Genomic DNA, 16286 nt, shown 5'->3' on the forward strand with positions numbered 1-16286 from the left:
GAGCCCGCTGATAGACACTTGTAAAACCCGGAGTGGAATCCGGAGTGTAACCCAGAGAGGACCGGACTGGTCCCACCTACGACCTATGTTGTTTTCATAGGTTAGCCTACACCGAAACCATCAGTTTGCCATTGTTGTAAATGGGTCAACTAGATAGCTTGTTAGCAAAATAACTAGCTAATTTCCTGATTACAGTGTTCCTTACAGGGGTCTGACTTACCAGTTTTTTATTTCTTTGTTTTTTAAAACAAATAAAAACACACTGTAGCATAATTATAGCAATATACAGAGAAGCAAACAGAGGCCAACTTAAGCAGTTGTTAATTACAGTACAAATTAAATAATGGGCATCATCACACATCACCACCACTGGTCAGACCAGGAAATAGGGCAGTGATGTAGCCAGGATGAATATTTTTTTAGTAGCCTAACTGACTAACTAACTAAAGGATAAAAAACTATTTATTTTACAATTGCATATATGTGTGAACTGTCTACAGAACCAACTTTTCATGAGCTGGCTGTATGAAAAAAACAATAACACTTAAGCACATTAACCCGTTAGATATTTTAAAGGACAAAGTTTTAGCGGCAAAGCACTATAAAACAATGTAACCATAGAAACTAAATTAAGTCATAAGTAAATTACATAATACCATTCCAGATTTATTAAAATCCTTTCTCAGAATTTATATATTACTCTATGGATTGTGAAATAACTCACAAAAAGTTAGAGGGAAGGGATTTTTATTATTATTCATGAAATACATTTCTGTGGCTGATGGATCATTACTAAAACAATTTAAGCAGGAAGTGATGTAATGCGATTGAATGTATTACGTGCTGATAGCCTTCCTATGATGAGTTATTGCTTGGCCTACTCATGTGATGCATAGTTTGGATGTGTTGCGTGGTTTCGTGGTTTTGCATCCTCTGCTGAGTGTACAGTTTATAATACCTATAGTGAATAATATGTAGTCAGTGGATGAGTGACTGAGGGCTGTAGCTTTCCTACAGCTCAAATTTGTGTAATCAAGAAGACCTCAATCTATAATTAAAGTCAGTTTTACATTTTTAACATGTAAAAAAAATGTCGTAATTCATGGGGACAGAAATGCTGCTGCATGTCAGGATTGATCCATGGTCAAGTCCTAACATGAATCCAACATATTAATAACAAACATAAATCCTCACTCAGGATAGGCTTTCTGGCCTATTGGTAACTGGGCACGGGGCAGCCATGTTGGATCTTAAACTCGGGGTACTGCGAGGCTGTCCGATTTCCAAGCTCGGAAATCCGTGGTCAGGGGGCCGTGTTTCTGACTTTGACCTCCGAAAATCTGACTTCCATGTACAAATGGAACCCGATATAATCTTTCTTTGGGCCCACCCTCTTGTTCTTTGTCTTGTCAGCTGCTTATATTGTTCAGCTTCTTTTAAAATATATTTATATTTGGGTATCTGTACAGTCATTTGAATACGGCTGGTAGCAGTTTGTATGGATACTATATGTGTATATTTTTTTTGAAGAATTCATGCCATGAAGCAGGCATGAGTTGATGTTTTGCAAATTGTCTATGTTTTTGGGTGTTTTTACTATCCAAGATGGTTTTTGTTTGATGTTTTGTCTGTGTTTTTTGGGTTCTCCGTGCAGCAAATTGCCCTTGTCCAACAAGAGAGACAAACAAAGAAACATTGGTGTTGATCTTAGAAATATTAAAGCAAAACCAGAAAACACAAGATGTTCTACAGTAGGTGTTCCTCCATTATTTCTGAGACCAGAAGTGTCAGCGCGTTTCAACTGGATGTTCTGTCCAATAGATCAGCGACCATTCTGACCGTGTGACATTTGTTCACAACGTTCGATGCTCTCGAATGAATGGAAACAGGACCAAATGAAAAACATGAAGACACTGAAGTTAAGTCAAATGCTTCATGTACTCTACATCATGATTTATTCTCTAAGTCTGTTTACATTGAACACATAGACTTCTCCACCTCAACTAAACATAAAAAATGTTTTAGCACTATTTCAACTTTTTTTTGAATTTACAGCATTTCCACTTTTTTGTTGATTTTTTTACACAAAAATGGTAAATGTGCATCAAAACATGCGGATGGGAAGGCACTTATAGACAGACAATATACCACAATGAAGGAACTTGTCTTAGAGCTGCTGAAACATTTTAAGGTAGACAGTAAGGTGAAATGTTAACCACACTGAACTCCTTTTTCCAGTAAACCATCATTTTAGTCAAAGCTTTACATATGTTGTTTTACAATGTCCTGGTCAAGCACTAGCGCTCTTTCCAGGGACAAATCTTGTGGAGCACAGGAAGTGTACAACAGCATCAGCGGTTTGTTTAGAGTAAATACAGAAAAAAACTAAGAAGGTACCAGAAAAAGAATTGCAGTTGCGTCACCTGAACATTCCAGGAAAGGTTGTTCCTAGCACTGAAAAACACTGGTTGGTCAACAAGTATTTATGATGAATTCAATGCAAAACTACCACAGCAAAAACGTATTAGAAAACTGTAAGAGCAGGGACCTCACATTCCTTTTTTGAGGGTGACATGACAATGGCATTAAAAGAATACCAGCGGCAGAAGCAGAAGCTTATTAAAGTGTTTCTGACTATTTCATCATCGCCCATCTGCCAGAACTGAAGCCATGAGGATTTTCTTGGAACATCTTGGCTTTCTCTTTGCTTTGTAGACAGAGGAAAGGCTTTGGTTCACTTGTCGTTGTTCTGGATTGAAAGGGGAGATGTCTCCACTGGCCCTGGGCGAAATGTTGGCTCAAATAACACTTCTGCTCTAACTGCTTTTTTTACATGCTTATATTACACTACACCTCACTTTAGAAGAGAGTGATCTCTAGACTTAAAGAGTAGCCTACATTAGAGATTTCAGCCATGTGACTACTTGAAATTCAACGACTCTTCCACCAACTATTCTTCTGCTTGTGCAGTAACCCACTGTCTCACTATGGACAGGTCCTCCAGACCCAGATCATGACTACAAGCCAAGGAAACGTCATATATCTTGGTGTGGTAACACTGAAAATTGTAACAAACAGCCACATTAGTGTCCACTTATGACAGTACTTTAAGATGAATCCTACTGACTCTGGTGATCTCCTCACTTTTCCTTTTTCGCCAAAACCTTGGCTTATGACCAAATGCTGACTAATGACATTCCCATTAGCCCAAATTTGTGTTAAGTACTAACGAGCAGGGGCATAGCCGTAATTTCAGAAGTGAGGGGAACAGATTATTTAAGAGCATGATTTTTATTAAAAAGATCCTCTCCCATTTGTCTCTCGAAATCACTGATTCTAACTAGCCTACATTTCATTTATGACTGATGGAAACAGTAACATTTCCATTAACCGTTCCATTATGTTCTTCTGCTGCATCTGACCCACTGGAAGACCTGCTAATATTTACCTATTCTCCTTGGAGAAATGTTTGGCCGTAATAGCCCAGATTTGGTGTTCTCTGGCACATTCTAATGCCACTATTCCATCATATACACTGATCGAAATTGTTGCATATTATATAAGTTTAACTCCCTATATTTTTGCATGTATTTTAATTGTATATTATATTTTACATTTTTTATTTACAACTGACACAACCGGTGTAACGTGCTGATTTCCTATTTATGGTGCATTGTAATCAAAAAGGACCTGTTGTAAGTGTGGTTGAAAGATGGTCACTGTCATATAAAGTGCGGGGTGCATGTCCCCCATGTTCCCTGTGTCCACTCAACCCTTGCTAACTAGCAAAGGGTAACACGCTGAACTGAGATATTGAACAACAGCCGGCAGATAATGACTGAATTAATCACCTTAAAAGCTCTGAATCTGGTCCTCCAGGACTCAGGGCTGTTAGGCAGCCTGTCCTGCCAGTCTGGGAAGCTAACGTTAGCTTCAGCAGCTACAGAACAGAAGGGGTTGTAAGCCAGACATCAAAACTTTTAGCTATTATGTCAGAGAGACCATCAATGTCAGTTGCTAAATTCAAGGCAATCCATCCAATAGTTGTTGAGTATTTCAGTCTGGACAAACTGATCAAACTGGGGAATAACACACCCTTTAACAGACTGACATTACCATCTCTACAACCACTTTAATGGAGGACCAGGTCTATGGAGGACCAGGTCTACAATATTTAAAAATAAATACAGAAATAAATAAATGCTCAATAAATAAATAAGCATACAATTAATTGCCCCAAAAAATACAATAAACAAATAAATGTAGGTAGAAATTAAATTATACAGTGAGACATAAATGTATATATCTCTTTTAATTAGCTCCTTTATTTATTCACCTTTGTAATAATTACCTTATTTATTTATTGTCCGTTATAATCTTCAACTTTATTTATTAATTACTTATTTTTTAAATCTATTTTTTTGTGTGTGTGTTTACATTTTTTTTCTGTTTTATTCTTCCGTTGCATTTTCTACCCTATTTATTTTCACCCCTGGTAATTATTTCTGCCTGTCACTTTTACATTTCTTCATGCATTCCTGCCTCATTATGCAAATGAGGAGGGGCGGGTCTTAAGGGGTCAACTTCTGCCCATTGGTTGGTTAGCATTTTACTGCATCAGTCGAATCTAGTATGATTTTGGGACACTACCCTGTCAAAATTATCACACTACACAAGTGTAAACAGTGCACATCCACACACTGAGTGTGAGACACACTGATAGTGCTGAGCAACGGACACATTTAAACAGACTACAGCGTGCATGGATGAGCTCCGATGGTTCATTACTTCAACATGTCTGGGAATGAGTGCTGCCATTTTTCGCCATCAGAATTTGAATACAAAAGGTGTTTTTACTTTGCCTGGGAACCAGGTGAATCTGCGAGCTCATGTTTAAATTAATCTGGCAGATGCATTTGCGATTTGGTCCGGCGATGTCAGGCTACGGGATAGCGGCTACAACAGAGAGTTCCACATCAGCTGCAGCCATCTTGGTTGTTTTTCACTAATGCGTCAACGACGCTCCTCTTTACAGTCATTGTGTCAGACATGCCCTATATTAGATAAACCATTGGGATGGCCCTTCAGATCTCGAGTTGCTGGAAATCTGTCCAAAGTGAAGGGGGATCCGACGCATCTGCCACAGCAAATAAAAAATGAGCTTGCAGATTCATCTGGTTCCTAGGCAACCTTGGCCTGACTTATCACTGTGACTTCCTGTTCTACTCCCCTGCGCACCACAAACCATGACTACTACTTTGCGTCACGTCGTCCCGCTAGCTCTCCAAGCACAAATAGACTTAGTTGGGTGTCCATGGTGTGTGCGTGTGTGTGCGTGTGTGTGTGTGTGTGTGTGTGTGTGTGTGTGTGTGTGTGTGTGTGTGTAACTTGTGCTCTGGCACTGCTGCCCAGCTTGGCCGGCTTAGCACTTCAGGAATGAATGGAATGTTGTTTTACACACACACACACACAAACACCACCACACACACACACGCACACACACACACACACACACACACACACACACACACACACACACACACACACACACACACACACACACACACACACACACACACACACACACTGACCACATTCTCGATCCCTTGCTTTCACCTATTTTTACTCAGTCTTCTCTGTTTCTTCTCCTTCTCTGCTGTTATAATACTGGCCAAATTTCTTAGAATTAGTTTTAAAGTGAGATGGTTTTAGTTTCTATTCATTTAGCTTGTCGGCACTGACATTGTAGGAGGGTTGTGGATGTTTGCAGGATTTTGGAGCGGAGGAGTGTCCAAGTGTATTTTGACCCTCAAACAGCCATTGTTAAGTTAGAACACGGGTTTCCCACCACAGCAAAATCTCCGGCCTCAGCTCTCAGTGATGCATTAGGATAGTGCATGCCCATGCCACACTGTGCAAAGGTAGAATAGTGCTGCAGAGAGCTTTTCACACCTTCGTAGTTTGTCAGTCATCCCTATTAAAGAAGAGAGCTGTTTTTGAGAGGTTAAAGTGATCATTATGGGATGTTAATTGCTGTTTTTACTGGATCTGCATCTGCGTTGAGCACTTACACAAAAGCACAAAAGATCATTTGTTGTTCGCTCTCGAAGGGAAAGACGTATTGCTTTTCTCACAGCCATGCTGGTTTGTCTGCTCACGTCTTCAAGTGTGGGAGGTGAAGAATGAGTTTACACAAAAGGTAGGGTGGATTGCCCTAATGTGGGACACCTAAGCTCCAGTGGTTGTGGCTCTTCCCCAAACTAATGAATGTCAGTGAAAACTATGGGAAAGCAAAGCTGTAGTGTTGTGTGATCAAAATCACTTGGCCGGGCGCCCGGATGGTTCCGCAGGAACAGCGGGTGCACATCTGTAGCGGTTTACTCCTCGAAGCAGCGGACCGGGGTTAGAAACCGCTCTGTGGCCCTTTGTTGTCTGTGTTTCCCCCCTGTCAATAAATGCCAAAAAAACAATCTAAAAAAAAAACCACGTTGCTTTTGAACTCTCCAGTCATAAATTAGGAAGGGGCAATCATCAAACAGGAAGAGCCTCCTTTGAAAGCTACCAGAAGGTAAATGACGTACAGTTTTGACAAAATTGGTGTTAAGAGTATAAATGAATTGTTATCAAAAACAGCATGCTGCTTTTTTATCTTATAGTGTTTATGAAATTGTTGTTGATTAAAATGTAGTAAAGCATGGTGTATATTTAAAGTAAATATTTGATTTGAATTTATTTTTCTGCTGGGGTCCCACGGATTAACCTAATGTGGGACAGTTAAAGAACTACAACCCAAAAATGTGTGGTTTATACAACAGTACTGGATATTTACATGTTCTTAGTGATCTGTTGCAGTATTAATATCCTTTATCACTAAAAATATTCAAGGTCAAGGGACATTTTTATGATGGTTTAAAGGTTTTGTGTGTGTGTGTGTGTGTGTGTGTGTGTGTGTGTGTGTGTGTGTGTGTGTGTGTGTGTGTGTGTGTGTGTGTGTGTGTCCAAGTCTGCTCTCCAGAGCAGGGTAAATGTAATGGATACTCTGAGCACACAATACAGAATTACTCATTGAGGAGAGTTTACTATCATCCATGAATGACGGCGCAACATGGTTCAGACCTTTAAACATAGACTTCACAGTGTCCCACATTAGGAAGCTGAACATTTTCTCAGACAGTTTGGCACTAAGAGCACTGGTATCTGTATTGTTTATCATTAGTGTTATTTGCATATTCTCTTTTGATTTGATTAAGAACCCCCCTGAGGGTTAATGTGTTGCCTTCACATAGTAATACACTACAGAAGTCCAAAAAGCAAAAAATGTCCAACAAAGGGAAATCCACCCTACACACGCTCAGGGTGGAGAACTGGAAGGAAGTACTGAGCGCTGTCGAAATCAACAGGGCAAACAACGCTGTCTGTGTATCTGTCTGCCTGCGTGTTGCTCTCTTTGATACATCATGATTCAGACCAAACACAAACAATGACACCAAATATCTCCTCCTCCTCTTTTTTTCTTCTTCTTCTTCCATGTGGCCTTTCCTGTATTCCTCTGGGCTCACCACATCGACTTCCACAGTGTTTTGACATTCAGACTGCACTGTTAACCCTGTGATGACCCCCGACACACGCTCAGTGATACCCAGGGGGAGAAGAGGGCTCCCCCACCCATCGGGCTTTTCCGGAGACTCCCCTGTACCTAAAGGGGCAAAGAGAAGGAGAGAGAGAGAGAGAGAGCGAGAGAGAAAGAGAGATATGACCCTGTCCTTCTCTCTCTCAGTGGAGAGGTTGATGGGCTGTTGCACTAGACCGTCTGTCTCTAAATATTTTATGTATGCAGCACTGCCTCCAAGACTGAGATAAAGCGAGAATCACAGTGGTGGATATATTGATGAGCCGGAGGGAGGGCACAGGATTGGATGGAAGAAAGAATGAGGGGTGAGAAAAAGAGGCGAAAAAAGGAGGAGGGAAGACAGAAAGGATGTGAGAGACAACCTTGCTCAAGGCCACACTGGTGGTGAGGGAGTGGAGCGAGTTGCTCTCTGTCCACACAAACGCGGTCAGCATTTCAATCTAAACTGCGTTTCCACGTTGTTGCCTAAAACCCGACAGTGGATGGCTCTAGTGGAAATGTGAGGAAATCCCCAACCAATCCATCCAAAAATTGCCATGACATTACATTCTGGACCAAAGTGGTTGATCAACCGAACAACATCAACATCCATCAAGCCATGTCGCTACCGGGGCTAATTATCCATTGAAAAAGAGAAAGGATACAGCATGAGGCCCAATTTACAGTAAGATGCAGTGGTGAAATGCAACTAAGTACATTAACTTAAGTACTGTACTTCAGTACAAATCGGAGGTATTTCTACCTCCCTTGAGTCTTTTCCTTCCCTAATACTTTCTACTCCTACTCCAGCTCATTTCAGAGAGAAATGTTGGACTTTTTACTCCACAATATTAATGTGACAGCTTTACTTTATAAGATTTTTTGCACACAAAACACACAGTTTATAGAATAAAATGTTTTTATAAATAATTAAACTACGCAACAGTAAATAGTCCTACAGGTCCAGCTGAAAGGATTGAACCATTACAAACACTTTTTGATTGACAGATGTTGATTGACAGATCTGTTTGGAACTTTTCTTGTTTTTGAAATGTGATGATTTTTCATTATGTACTTTGCTTTTAATTCTTCAAGTACATGTATCTGAGGATAATTATATACTTTTACTTATTTTCAATGCAGGAAATTTACTTGTAACAGAGTATTGTTACACTGTGGTAATGGTAATTTTACTTACGTAAATCTGAATCTGAATACTTCTTCTACCACCGGTAAAGTGGTAAAAGTACTTAGTCTTTTTAAGATGAAATCCCCTCTTTTGTGTTTCCACAGACAGCTTCCTGCCATACTCGGATACCACAAAGAGGGGATTTTGTACAAAACAGACTGTAACTTTGGAAGATACCCTCATAATTTGTCAGTGGAAACCTCATGTTACAGCTTGTTGCATCTGACAGAACAATATACACTTCTTTTTGCAACACAGCTATACACATGCTGAGTAAAGGCCATATGCACGGAATCGCAACCTGAAACGTACACAGTGCCGTCACTGGAAAAGAGTTTCAAAACTTTCAGAAAATACTTGGGGGAATGGATGAAGCATGTGTCTGTCACAGGATAACTTCCACCAATCAGATTAAACAACAATTTGGGTTACGTGAAATAGTAATATACAATGGCTAGCTAGCTAGTTAGCATTGTTCTAAAATAACTTGACTTTTTGTAGCATGCTGAGTCTGAGCTGACAGTATTACTAACCTCTACATGTGCCCTGTACATGTACCCTGTACATGTACCCTGTTCCTATCCATGTAGGTATGTCATTTTGAGTTTTCTGTTGTATTTGCTGTGTGTTGTGAAGCCCCGCGAGGTAATGAGAGGCATGTCAAGGCGTGTTGGGTTGGAGGTGATTATCTAAAGAAGACAATACACGGCGGCTCAGAAATAGAAACAAGCTGCCAGACAACTAAACACAGAGACAATAGGTCATTCTCATAACTACTGTTTTACCTTTTTCAAAGTAAAATGTTCTTTCTGGAGCAAACATGGAAACGAGACTGCATCAGCAGACCGTGTCAGCAGGCCAGAACCAATATATATTATATGCTGTATCTGGATTTTTTTATGAACTTATTGCACCAGAGTGAGCACTTTAATATAACCAGCCTGCAAGTTTTCAACACATTAAGCCTGTCTACTGTATGTGATAGTTTGTGTGAAATAAATGAGCTGATTTCTCTGTCTCTACCCTCAACAGCAAGGTAGCTGTCAAAATGGTGGCCCAAAGGTTAGAACTGTGGTCTCACAGCAAGATGGTTCTAGGCCTTTCTGTGTGTATATTCTCCCCATGTTTGCGTGGGTTTCCTCCGGGTGCTAAACATACTAGGTCCACCAGTCAGTGTCCTTGATTGGCTGGTTCAGATTTGGAGTTGGTCCCTGGGTGCTGTATATGACTGCTCCCTTAAGGGATGGGTTAAATGCAAGGGGGTAAGCCTCTCCTCTCTAAGTGTAGCTCCCTATGGCGCTATTTTATTGCTACAAAGCCATCACATGCACTTAGCATCCCATTGACTCCCATTCATTTTGCCGCTTTGACATTGAATGACTTTACATCTGAAGCGTTTCAAGACTCTATTTGTGCATTGTTTATTTCTAAAAAACATGACAATGTATCAAAAGCTCCATAACCTTGTATCTCACATTACGGCTCTGTAGCAGACATTTTTGTAAAAACATGCAATTGTGTCATAACCACGCAACTTGTTGTCTCATAGTTGACAAATCACCGTATCGCCAGGAGAAGCGCACAGACTTACATCAGCTGTTTAGGTTTAATTACTAATGTTAACTAGCATTTAAGTTAACAGTAATAAGCCTGTGCCTAAGTTATCTCCTAACATATAGGAACATGAATTTGGCCACTTGTATATTTGTATATGACAATAAAGCACCTTTGCCTTTACAGGGTCTCATAAGAAATGGAGAAAAAGTTTGGAGAAATCAATCGGGTTAAACTTGTGTGAGTGACAAAAAAAACTGTTCCAAGAAATATCTTATTACAAAATATGGGGAGCCAATTCACATTAAATGAGCCTGTGTGTGTGTGTGTGTGTGTGTGTGTGTGTGTGTGTGTGTGTGTGTGTGTTTGTGTGTCCTGGAATTAGACTGTGACGTGCTGCAATAACTGCTGCTTTCCATACAGGAATGCTATAGTTACCCACACAGACACACACATCACCACAGTGTTTACTCCCAGTACACGGTGCCGCGAAGGTCTGAAACCTCTGGCTGGGAGACAAGCGGTGATGACCACACTTGCTGCGAAGGCTGGGGAGGACAATCATATTGTTTTCTGCCTGATCAGCTGTTTCAGAAGAGTAAGAGGCAAAACAAAAGACTAGTTTGAAACCAGACTTCCACTGAAAACGCTTTAGAAATTTAAGAAATAAGGGACAAAGAAATTAGAAAACCTATTTTTGTCCCACAGTGAGGAAAATGCAGTTATTTAGTGAAGATATTTTCTTACTGTTTGTTATTTTCCAGTAAAAGATCATCTTCAGATGGTGGAACAAAAAGAAATGATGAATGAAGAATACACGAGCGTGAGAAAAGTAAGACTGGGTGGACTGTTAATGACAATAAAAAAGGCACAGAAAAATAATCCCGCCTGTAAACAATACAAACACACACACACACACACACAAACACACACATTTATACGTACACCCAGATTGGCATGTCATGATCACAAAGGATGCTGGGTAATTATGCTAATGATGCCATAATGAAATGCATATGCCCTCTCTCATTAAGGAACAACATCTTCTTTCCTTTCAAAATATGTTAATTTCTTAAGTACCATGCACATGCTACTGAGACATTCAAGGAGACACACACTGAGGCACACACACACAACTGAAAAATCTTAACCCTGTAAATACAGTACACCTACACAAAAACACACACAGGCCCTACACTTTTGCAAACACTTGCAAGCACACACACATAAACACAAGGCAAAATTTGCAGATGAGACTGGTGGACCCACGGAAACTTTGGAGGGATTATTATTATATATATTGCTGCCATAAACAATGCTGTGACATCAGATTTTATGGAAACACACACAAACACACACACACACACAACCTCACAGATCTACAAGGAGGCTCACCTGCATATGAACATATACTGTACAAAACCAACAGACACTTGAGCAGACCTTAAATTAATTTGAAATGAAAAGATAAACTGATTGAACAATAACTACTTTATCAAACCAAGTATCTTTCAATACAGTCATTGAGTATCAAAACAACTAGGATTTAAGGCACACACATGCACACACACTCATACTAACACACACAATGTGACTGTCTGCCTTCTAAATTTAGATCATACGTGTTCATGACTTTATCGGTGCGTTTATGACTTCATGACACCACTGAGACATTCCGTGTCCGCAAAAGTTAGTTCGAGAAGAACCAGTGACTGATGTCAATAACTCGACCCAAACCCCCCCCCCCCCCCCACACACACACACACACACACACACACATCCCTTAATAACTGTTATTTGGCACGTTCTTGCGATGTCATGGTGACGCAAGGCAAAGAGAACAATTAAATGCGACTGTTGTGCCAATGCAAAAAAAGAAAACAGAAAAACAAGGCAGCTCTGATGCCAAACTCAATCATTTATCAAAATTCTTTTGTTCAAATTTTTCGATTTGAAAAACAATTCTTTATAGTGTTGTAGCTCACATTTAATAGCACAATACTAAACATATTGTTGTTTGGGGAAGATTGTCACAAAGAGAACTTCTGTCAACTTGAATGGTAGTCATTGGTAGCATGCAGCAAATTGAATGCATGGCCAATCCCTTTTTGCCTTGTAAAAAACGTAAAGCAGCTTTAATCAACACATTTATAATTACAATGTATTGAATGACCATGTGTGAAGGGACCACCTACCCTGTACTTCCCTTCAGCTCTACAGAGTGTCTTTCAGCTCATTGTTTTGATTAGTTTTCACAGCTAATAATCAGAATCATTGGGCGTTTTTCGGACCAAAGGAACCTTTTCCTAGTTTTAAAAACCTAGTTCTACTTAGGAACTCTCCCAGCACAAGAGGAACTTAGTAGGTCCAGTTGAAGTGTATGTCGATCGATCACATGAGCCAATGCAGCGTTAACCGCCATTTTAACCACAGGCTAACTAGCCAGCTGCGATAAGAGTAACATTTAACAACATCATGCTTCCTTCAAACTCTCTTTACTCACAGCATAAAAAGCACATTTATATGTCCAGGTGAGTGACAATTTCTTTCAGCTCATTTTCTGTAACCAGTGTAGCATGAAAGCATGACAGAATTAGCTAGCTATCGTTAGCTAACTAGCCAGTTGTCTGCTACTTGGCTAGCTAGCTAGCCTGCTAATTCCACAATACTTTCTTGCCACACTGGTTACAGGAAATGAGCCAAACAGCGGACTGGTCGTCAGCAGAAGCTGGTCCCTCCACCTCACTCCCCGCTGCTAGGGGAGTACTTTGCTGGAAGGACAGCACACGGTAGCTAGCTAGCTAACCATAGTTACACAGTCTGCCAGCTGCGGGGACTGAGGTGGACAGACCAGCCGGCTTATGTCACTTCAGCGTTCCTATTGCCAGTGCAAATGAAACAAAAAAAAGCCCTTAAAGGTATGTAGTTTTTGGCAGAGTTCCTCCATGGACAGTTTCTCTCAGGAAGTCCCCACAACTGTTTGGTCTGGAAAATACACCAACTATTGTCTACAGCATGTAGCTGTTTGCAGCAAAAAAAGGTGTAAATACACACGGGACCCTGCAAGCAGTCAATGGATAATATGGCAACTAAAGAGTCCAATATTTCTGTGATGGAGACCAAAAACAGCGCTATAAGGAAAGTAGGCGGCCATCCACACAGAAACGCTTTTTGTTTGCATCGTTTTGGACCATCGTCCAAACGAATCCTGTAAACGCACTGCCTGAGACCTGGTCCCAGGGTAAAATAATTTGGAAATGCCCCCCGCCGTCCAAACGAAGCCGCACACTTTCGTATCGATGATGTCAACGCTACACCCCTTAGCCTCTAGTCTTTGACCTCTTATGCCGCAACGTCTCACAACAATGGTGGACTACATGCTTGTGTTCCTGCTGGAGATGATATTGAGCCTATTAGAATTACTAGGGGAAAACATACCATCCACCTCTTCTTCTCTATTTGTTCGTGAATTTCTGAAGCAGAAACGTTTCTTTATTACATGCAAGAGAAAAAAAAGATCTGAGAGAAAAAACTTTGAGAGAAAAAGTTATCACACTGATGGCAAAAAACATTTTATTTAAAAAATATTTGAGAGAAATTGTTGTCATACCCATAGCAAAATCGATTGCTATGGGCTCGATTCAGTTTTTTGCTCTCGTCTCAGGATTTTTCTCTCGATGTAAAAATAGTGTCACACCGCTGCTAATCATAGGAATCATTCATCATACAACTCCATATGAACGCTAATGTTGCTCTGTATTTGCCGGATTTATAAATAAGCAACTGTTTTGTAACAAGTTCACCACGTTAACTAATTCAAAGGTGATGATGTCAATGTTGTGTTCAGAGTGTCTTTTTTTGCCTAAAATATCAATATTTCCCGATTTAAAGCCTCTGTGTGAATAATTCTGATGTGATTATAGCACAGGTTGTGAGAGTGTCTCCCACCCAAATCCCACGTGAGTCAGAAGGTTTTAAACCCAACACGTATAGGGCTTAAATCTTTGAGTGAGCCACTAAAAGACATCCCATCTGGCTTCAACATGCATCTTAATCGTTCCGATTTGTTTGTTTGTAGAGATGAAGGAAATGTCACCCGATTAAGGATACTTTTTGGAGTGTGTGTGTGTCTTTCGGTACAGATAATAGCTGTGCATGGTCATTTGCTTGTGTGTTTGTGTACATGTGTGTTTCTGTCTGAGCACATGTCTGCTTGGAGAACAGGATGCATGTCGCCTAAAAGTAGTCAAATCAATCAATTCATTAACACCAGTAGGCAAACTGTTGTTGGGTTGAAGTCAGACAGCTCATGTCAGTGGGTGGATTAAGCCCTGGGCCCCTGAACCACACAGGGTGCCCTAAATGCGTCTGTTGTCTCTGTGCTGTACAAACCTTTGTCTTTTCAAAATGCCACAGTTTCAAGTAACAAGATAAACAAACCAACTAATTTTTTAGCTCATCATTCTGGGTGAGGTCAATGAGCCAGTGTTATTAAAAATAGGTTTGATCCAAAAGAAGACCCAGCACATCCTTCCAACAAAGACAAAAATATGAAGATGAAGAGATAGGGGGATGGGGATGCTGTTGAGCTTTTCAGATTTGCATGACCTTTTCTTACTGCATTGGTACACAGGGCTAAACAGCTCACGTGCCGTCTGGTATGTGTCTCACGACTAGTCATACATAGAGTTTTGTGCAAATTGTGCATATAGTCATCTCAACTTCTTCTACAAATACTTGCACATATATACAGGAGGCTAGATGAAATAAGAAACAAACTATATACTTTACAGATCATAAGAAGATTACTTGTCACGGTGCGTAGCCTATAGCAACCTATTAAAAACAGTTGTGTATTATCTTCTGTGGCTCTGGAGGGAACTCTCTAAAGTTCCTGATGATGTCATCAGGGGTGTTTCAGTAAGACATAGGCATCTATCAGCCAGAAAGACCCTGCCAAGTTGTATTGTTGGAAATGTAGGCTCCAGGGTTTTTGGAGCTGGCTGTTGCTCTGTGGGTGTGATGCATTGAGCACCTAATTTACACAATTAAAATTGTTATGCAAGGACCGGACAATTTTTTTCCTGACATGGTGGCTTTACACACAAAGAAGTACTTCATTTTTGTTTCCTGAGGTCAGAATAGCTTTGTTTGTGGTCTTTTTTTGTACCTTGCATTATGTGTTTTTGAAATTGTTGTTGTAATACAACAATGGTGCTTGAGTGGGCAAGAAGGATTCAAACTGCCGTCCTGTATCTGTGCTGGAAGCGACCTCTTGGCCTGTTTGTTATAGAACAGGAGATACAAACTGTTCTCAACTCTCGCAATCATCGTGATAACTAAAAGAGTAAAAAGTTAGCTATAAGTCTGAATATTCTTATTGCACTTTTTTGGGGGGGGCTGTCCTTTGCAAGTCTTCCAACTTTATGGAAGCGCAATACTAAATCACTGAAGCCCTTCAAAAAACTGAATCACTGCAATGCAATCCCATTTACAAACTCTGGCAGTCCACAATTTGACAAAAAGTAGTCATGAGATATTGTTCACCACAACGGATACAATGGATAAATTCAGTGTATACGTACAACTTGCCTCTGTAACAGTCATTATTCAATTACTGCAAAGTTAAAGTTGTATCTGCTATGTCTATGTTATATGTGTTTTGTGAAACACGCTGTGCTGCGTGGTTGCCCCACTGTTTGGTTAATGCCATGGAGTGTCAGTGTGTTTTTCTGGTAGGTGAGGTTGATGACTGCTACAATCCTCCACTGCTGACGAATCAACAGCTCTGCTCGGCCCTGTGGTTTCTGGCAGACAGAGTCAGAAGAAATGGCAGTTCAGAGTGCAACTACTCACTCAAGTATTCTTCCAGGAGGGTTAGGTGTGTGTGTGTGTGTGTGTGTGTGTGTGTGTGTGTGTGTGTGTGTGTGTGTG

General features: G+C 40.4%; 1 protein-coding gene across 1 annotated transcript in view; it reads right to left on the bottom strand.

The window, feature by feature from the left end:
• Positions 1–10811: 10811 nt before the first annotated feature.
• Positions 10812–16286, bottom strand: part of clgn (calmegin) — a 29560-nt gene continuing 24085 nt past the window's right edge. The window contains exons 16-17 of the transcript XR_004658915.1: positions 12129–12134; positions 10812–10822 (exon numbers count right to left, since the gene is read on the bottom strand). The gene's annotated coding sequence lies outside the window, so the exon portion shown is untranslated. The remainder of the gene's footprint in view (positions 10823–12128; positions 12135–16286) is intronic.

The sequence above is a fragment of the Etheostoma cragini genome, chromosome 2, assembly GCF_013103735.1.
Source record: "Etheostoma cragini isolate CJK2018 chromosome 2, CSU_Ecrag_1.0, whole genome shotgun sequence".
In the NCBI taxonomy this organism is placed as follows: Eukaryota; Metazoa; Chordata; class Actinopteri; order Perciformes; family Percidae; genus Etheostoma; species Etheostoma cragini.